The sequence below is a fragment of the Mizuhopecten yessoensis genome, unplaced genomic scaffold, assembly GCF_002113885.1.
Source record: "Mizuhopecten yessoensis strain PY_sf001 unplaced genomic scaffold, ASM211388v2 scaffold10359, whole genome shotgun sequence".
NCBI classification, from domain to species: Eukaryota; Metazoa; Mollusca; class Bivalvia; order Pectinida; family Pectinidae; genus Mizuhopecten; species Mizuhopecten yessoensis.
The window spans coordinates 898666-905887 of NW_018408507.1; the positions used below are offsets into that span (position 1 = coordinate 898666).

The 7222-nt window shown below is 37.3% G+C and overlaps 1 protein-coding gene across 2 annotated transcripts in view; it reads left to right on the plus strand.

Moving 5' to 3' along the window:
• The first annotated feature begins 3241 nt into the window (after positions 1–3241).
• The window catches only part of LOC110460330, a 13321-nt gene continuing 9340 nt past the window's right edge, over positions 3242–7222 (plus strand). Inside the window, exon 1 of one of the 2 annotated variants that reach the window (XM_021513173.1) lies at positions 3242–3254. The gene's annotated coding sequence lies outside the window, so the exon portion shown is untranslated. Of the gene's footprint in view, positions 3348–7222 lie in introns of both variants that reach the window. The other variant, XM_021513172.1, reaches the window with a different exon arrangement.

Genomic DNA, 7222 nt, shown 5'->3' on the forward strand with positions numbered 1-7222 from the left:
TTATACAATATTAAAAGAAAAAAACAATCATTGTATTTTATTTTTATAATCCTAAGTTATTCATCAACAATTAAACAAATCATATTTTGATATTAAACCTAGACTTTTTCAATCATGTAATAGAAGGCAACTTGGCTCAAAATGGGCCGAACAAATGTGCATGCTGTCAGGGTTAAACCCCGAATCACACCGATTTACGGCTGCTATCAATGTTGACCGCCATTCTGCATCTTTAGGAAAGCCAAAGTAATTAGTACCCTGTCCTGTTTTCTTACTGGAGTTGGTACAACCGACCACACAACAGTGTTTGCCACCCATTGTTTTACCCCTGGAGCAAACCGGAAGTTGCTTCCTATACCACCCGGTGGGGGCGCTGCGAACATCGGGAAGCTCCTTGGTTGATTATAGAGCGTGACGTCATAGAGTCGGCGGTCCCGTTAATTTAGGTCTATGTTAATACATGCCAGAATTTTACCTCTGTTTCCATAAAATCAAAATCGTTACGGCGTCAACAAGTCGTGTTAAAAAAAACACGCCTACTGTTTCAGCTTGTCACTCACTGTATCTGGCTCGTCGATTGGTCGATAGAACGTTTGAGGTCGGTGTCGTCCTTGTAATCAAAAGCAGTGTACAACATTGTATCTTTTTCGGAGACTTTTTGTTTGCACGCTTTGTCAACTTACGATTACCCATACACGTATATGAAAATGTAAAATTTACATTGCATGTACATGTTTCAAGCCATGTCTCATGACTTGAATGTTTTGTTTATTATGTACTTATCCATATTTTCGTGAACTATAATAGTATTTATGATTACAAGAGGGCAAAATGAAGAACATTTCAAATGCTTGAAAGCTGCCCATACCGGCCGCTGCACTGAAAGGCGATATCATAGAACGGTGCAAGATGTAACGTTTACATGCAAATGTATACGTGTTAAATATATTTGTAAATGTTTCAAGCCACATACATATATATCTATATCAATTAATTGCCATATTAGACTTTTTCGTTGAGCATATCCACATGCTATTGCGTGCACAGGGACTTGACACGTTCCTATGACCCAGAGTGAAAAAAAAAATACCTTTCATTCTGGGTCATAGGAATGTGTATTCACAACATATACAACAGAACGAAATTGTAAGAATATGCAAAAAATGCATGAATTTTTTGATACCGGCAGCATATATTTGCCGGTATAAGTTGTAATTGCAATATTTATTCAATAATGAATAAAAACTTAATAAAAAAGAAAACAATTAGGTATAATTTTCCGGGGAATTATCTCCATGGATACGCTCCATCGCGAGTAACACTGCAGCTGATATTCGTGGGTACACAATGTACTATCGGCACACAGGTTAACTAACGTCACTGTACCCAAATCGGGACACTTTTTAGTTAAATAGCAATGTTCTTTATACAATACTATACTATCAGTTCCAAAAATGTTTGTTCATTTCACTTAAAAAGATACTATCCACTTTACATTTTTATCACAATTTGATATTTCGGGCGCGTGGTTCTATAAAAAGAACGATAAATACCATCAGAGTTACGTAGGCCGTTGAACCGGCGTTACTGTACCCTGGAAGAGACACTTCCGGTATGTTGGCGAATATATTGGAGTCAACGAGGGTTCTGATTAAATTTCTTTTCCAAACTCTCATTAGTTTTGATAAAATAGACTTTTGAAAATGATACCCAAATAAATAGCGTCGCACGGTACGTAAATCAGGAAAGTCTTGTTTTCGTAATTATTCTTACCTTTAATTGTTCAAGCTTAGTACAGTTTAATTATCATGACAATATTCTCAAATAAAACTGTATATATAAAAGTACTTCTTTGCATTGAATGACAGTTTCTTGGGCCGATTGCACACTTACTTTTATTATAAAATAAAATGTTATCGTTTTCGTGCACATCATTGTTATTATATAATTTACAAATATACTTAAGCGGGTATGAAAGTTATTTAACCGAATGAGTTGTCGAATCTTGCACCGTTCTATGATATTACTTCTCAGTGCAGCGGCCGGTATGGACAGCTTTCAAGCATGTGTAATAATCTTCATTTTGCCCTCTTGTAATTATAAATACCATTATAGTTCACGAAAATATGGATAAGTCCCACATGCAACGAAACATGCAAGTCATGACACATGGTTTGACACATGTACATGCAATGCAAACTTTATATTTCCATATACGTGTATGGGTAATCGTTAGTTGACAATGCGCGCAAACAACAAGTCTCCGAAAAAGATACAATGTTGTACACTGCTTTTGATTACAAGGACGACACCGACCTCAAACGTTCTATCGACCAATCGGCGGGCCAGATACAGTGAGTGACACGCTGAAACAACCGTTCGGTTTGTAGGCGTGGTTTTTTTGTACACGACTTGTTGACGCCGTTACGATTTTGATTGTATTTATGTAGTTTTTATAGCAGCAAGCGGTGTGACACTGTCAAAAGCTTTGCTGAAGTCAAGGTATATAACCTTGATATCCAGGGGTTTCGCTCACTTTCGCTATCTGCACCCCTGGAATCATCCTCGATATCCAGGGGTTACCCTCACTTTGCCTCTCAACACCCCTGTAATATGTCATACATTGTAATAAAATTGAAGACTCAGTGTGCGCCACCTTGTGGATAAGACAAGAAGACTAGTTCGATCCTTTGATATACATCAAAAGAATCTCGCAGTCACGTAACGGTACAAATTGACTGGCTTTGGGGTCGGGCGTCTCTCCTTTGTAATCTTCAAAGGACAGGTATCAGCCTAGCGATTGGTCATTCTTTTTTTTTACCTGAGACCAATCAAACAGCTATCTTCGTGCCTTCAATTTTGCTATGACATATTCCAGGGGTGTCAGAGAGCGAGGTGAGCGTATCCTCTGGATATCGAGGATGCCCTGGATATCGAGGATGCCATGGAATGTGTCATAGCAAAATTGAAGGTTCAGTGTGTACCAACTTGTTGATGCTTTAATGAACATCAAAAGAATCTCGAGGTTGCGTAACAGTAAAAAATGACAGGCTTTGAAGTCGAGTGTTGCTCCTTTGTAATCTTCAAATGACAGGTATCAGCGAAGCGATTGGTCAGTTTTTTTTTACCTGAGACCAATCAAACAGCTATCTTCGAGCCTTCAATTTTGCTATGATGCAGAGAGCGAAAGTGAGAATTCGGTATTTTCCCGTTATTCCGGAAATACTGTGCGGTCCGCATCGGTTTTTATAAATGTAAGATATGGCGGAATGTTTACATACTGTTGGTTTGTCTGCAAGCTCGGTGAATATGTGAGCTTTTCCTCATTGCATGACACTGAGAGTCTGGTACGTATAACAAAATGAGCACATACTTATCACATCCAACAGTTTAAGTGGGTTAAGGAGAAAAGAAGGTCATATTTGCTTGAAACTCTTCAAAATTGTGCAATACGGGGACACGCCTCCCTTGAAATTCAATACCGAAACAATTTTCACAAGATTTTTGGTTTTATTAAGCATGTTTGGTTCTCAACCAGCTGTTTGACTTTGTTTGTGTTTTACACATACCGTTATCTTCTTATTGCAAAGACAGCATATATGTTAGTGCGTATCGTAGAACTTACAGACTTAAGTTGTTGCAGGGACGGTTTACCTCGATCGGTATGTACTATTGGTGCCCAGTGGAGGAATATTGTTACTCAGCGAGGTAATCGCACCTCCAGCAATTCTTTAAACCTTATTTTCCACCTATTATTTTTTATTTTTACAGTATGATTGTCTTCCCTAACCACATACAGACTTTTGAGTCGATAATTTTGTACATGATGCAAGGGAAGTAACCTGTGTATACAGATACAGATGGGTAAAAGAAGTAATAACGACAGTTCAGGGCGATCTGCCACTTTATCAAGACAGGAACATGAACATTAACATATCACAACATAAAACAGAGAAAAACAGACACCATGAATCAATAATACAATACAAAATACATTAACAAACAGAAATTACTTATATAAAATATGCTGTTGTAATTGCATGGTAACAGGTTGTTTTGCCCTAAATCCTGTTTGCGCTAAGGGTTGTTTCGCCCTAAATCCTGTTTGCGCTAAGGGTTGTTTCGCCCTAAATCCTGTTTGCGCGAAGGGTTGTTTCGCCCTAAATCCTGTTTGCGCTAAGGGTTGTTTCGCCCTAAATCCCTTTCTCCCTAAATATATATTTTTTGATTTATACGCTAATATAATAATTAATTTTTAAATATATCAACTAAACTTATTGATGACTTTCTACATTGGTGTGAGGTATATTTCATGTAGAGTACGTGAGAGCGGAGTCAGCTTTTCACAACTGCCGTTTGTCACGCTCGCTTAAAAATAAGACAAACTTTTTTTTTTTTAATAAATTGGTTTTAATGATATGGAAGACTAAGAAGACTTAATTTGTGACTTAAATTGAAAGAAAATACCAAACAATGTTTTGCCCTAATATTTTTGTTTAAGGGCAAACATTACCTAGCTCGAATCAACCTAGGTAGCAGAGTACAGTTGAAATGGCCTGATCCTAAAAATAAAGGGCATGTCTCAGATGAACATGGGTAGTGGTTCAACCTGCACAACACACCTACATATATATGTATATTTATAAACTACATTTTGAATACATTTTGTTAAGAAGACTGATTCCTTTCTTTCGAAAACAATGGTTACCACATAAAAAAACACCAAAAAATGCAAAATAATATGATTTTTAACCCAAAATTTGACTCCCGCATGTAGATTTTTAGGTCACCTGAGCTTTGCTCAACTGACCTATTCCAATCACTTCCCGTCCGTCGTGCGTAAACTTTTTACATTATCAACTTCTTCTCAAGAACCAGTGGATGGAATTTGTTCAAACTTGGTCAGAATCATCCTTGGTAGATGAGGCTACCAAATTGTAAAATTGGGATTCCTACCCCAACCCTAGGGGCCAGGACGGGACCCAAAAGGGAAAATTAACCAATATTTCAAAAATCTTCTTCTCCAGACTCAGAGGTATTACAGTCATTTTCTCTGCATGGATGGAAAGATCATCAGGGGCTTTATTTAAATTGTAAATTTCAGGACCCCCGAGCTATCCGTTCTCCCTTGGGGAGGGGGTAAAGTTTACTATAGTTTATATAGGGAAACAACACTTTTGGGTATATTTTGACAATTTTCTGTTGGAAATTATTTTTACTTGGTCAGAATCATCTTTGGTGGATGACGGTATCACATTGTAAACTTGGAATTCCTGCCCCATCCCCAGGGGTTAGAGCGGGGCCCCAAAGGGAACATTTACAAATATTTTAAAATTCTTATCCTTTGCTGACATGACAGGTATTGTATTTCACTTAGTTTACATGCTGACTTCCACATCACATCTAAACAATAAAATAAAACTACCAGTACCTATGATATAACTCAGGTGACCGCTAAGGCCCTTGGGCCTCTTGTTTTTCTTAAAACCTGTCTGTCTCAAACCAAATTCGATTTTAATTTTTAAATCATGGAAAATGACACAATGAACAAAACGATGTATCCTTTTCCTTTCTCACTTTAATAGTGACCGAGTAATATGAATTCTCCTGACGGGTGAATTTTACCAATTCTGCTCCCAAACTACCATCAAAGGGAGGTAATCTGAAAATGAAAACTTGAATAGGTTTGTAGTTTTCATGAATAAAATTTCTCATTTTGGGTGAAATATAATGCTTTGACAATGCATGTGTAAAACAAAACAGTACAGTGATACTATGATGTTTCTGTCTTGTTTGATGATGTCATAGTTACTGTGGTGTCATCATAACTATGACATCACCAATTGGCATCTATGACATCATCAAGGCACACTGATATCAAAATGAACACCAGGAAACCTATCACAACAACAAACTAGCAAACAGACACACTTCCCGTAACCGATGAACAGCACCAAAATGTCAGATATTCTGAAACATCAGACAGGTGCCACCATAGCAACCGTTGTTTACTTTCCTCGCCTAGAATTGATAGTGACCCTCAGTAATTGTTTAATTAACATATTTCACAAGAAAAAAAATGATTTTCTTCAGCTGTAATTAAGGAAATAAAATTAATTGACATTATTAACTTTGCTAATTTAATCTGTATGCTGAATCAAATGGAAGAAAAAACAATATAAAATAGTGTAATCACCATGGATACCGGGGTGCTGAACTGAGTGAAACAGACTGAAATCTAGTCTGAATGCATGAGGAGATATTGAATTATGTGGTGCACACCAACTCAACCAGGTATAAAAATGAGGTCAAAGATGGAAAACATGGGGAAATCATCACTCACTGTGACAGAAACTGGATAAAACTGGATAATATAAGCTTATACAGTAGATTCCTCTTAATATCACTTCCCATTTGTCAGAGAAAAACATTATATTAACCGAAACATGACATAAACAGAATACATATTTTCTGATGTTTTCAACCCTCAAAACCGGAAGTGAACTTAGTCAAATGCCTGTGGTGAATTTCGGGAGAGTTATCTCTCTTGGACCGTGGACCGCGCCGACACGAGATCTCGTGAGCTACGTGATATCATCGCTGTGACGCGTTGGCGCGGTCTCTTATACTTCTAGATATCGAACCAGCAACACGTGAGTGAATTTCCTCCACCTTGTCTTTGATTTCAGGAGCTGAGAGCATTTACAACTACTTGTTGTGACGGTGTGTGAATAACACACACCGAATTCACGACAATTGGTGTCATAAGTGAGAAAGAACTCACGCTATTCGCGCTATTTTGACATTTTTTTCCATATATTTTTTTTCCCTTGCTGGTCCCCTCTCGCTCGCACGTGCGCTGGCCATTTTGTTGACCAGTGCGCGAATTACGAGTGAGAGATTTTGGGACAGTTCTAGCAGTTTATTATTGTTTATTTAATTATTTATTAGGGGTAATTCAGAGTCGGCGGTGTTTTCACTGCCGTTCTGAAATTTAAATTTAATTTAATTTAGTTTACTTGTTAGGTTTTCACGGAACTTCATTCGCCTGTATAGTGGGCCGCCCATATTGGCGGAATACATATGACAGGCGAGACTTGAGTTATCGTTAGTATAGGATATTATTTTTATATTGTAGGGAAATTATTATATGTTTAGTTAGGTTATTATTACATTAGGTTAGAAATTAGTTATTTTAGGAATTAGAAATTATTTTGTAAAC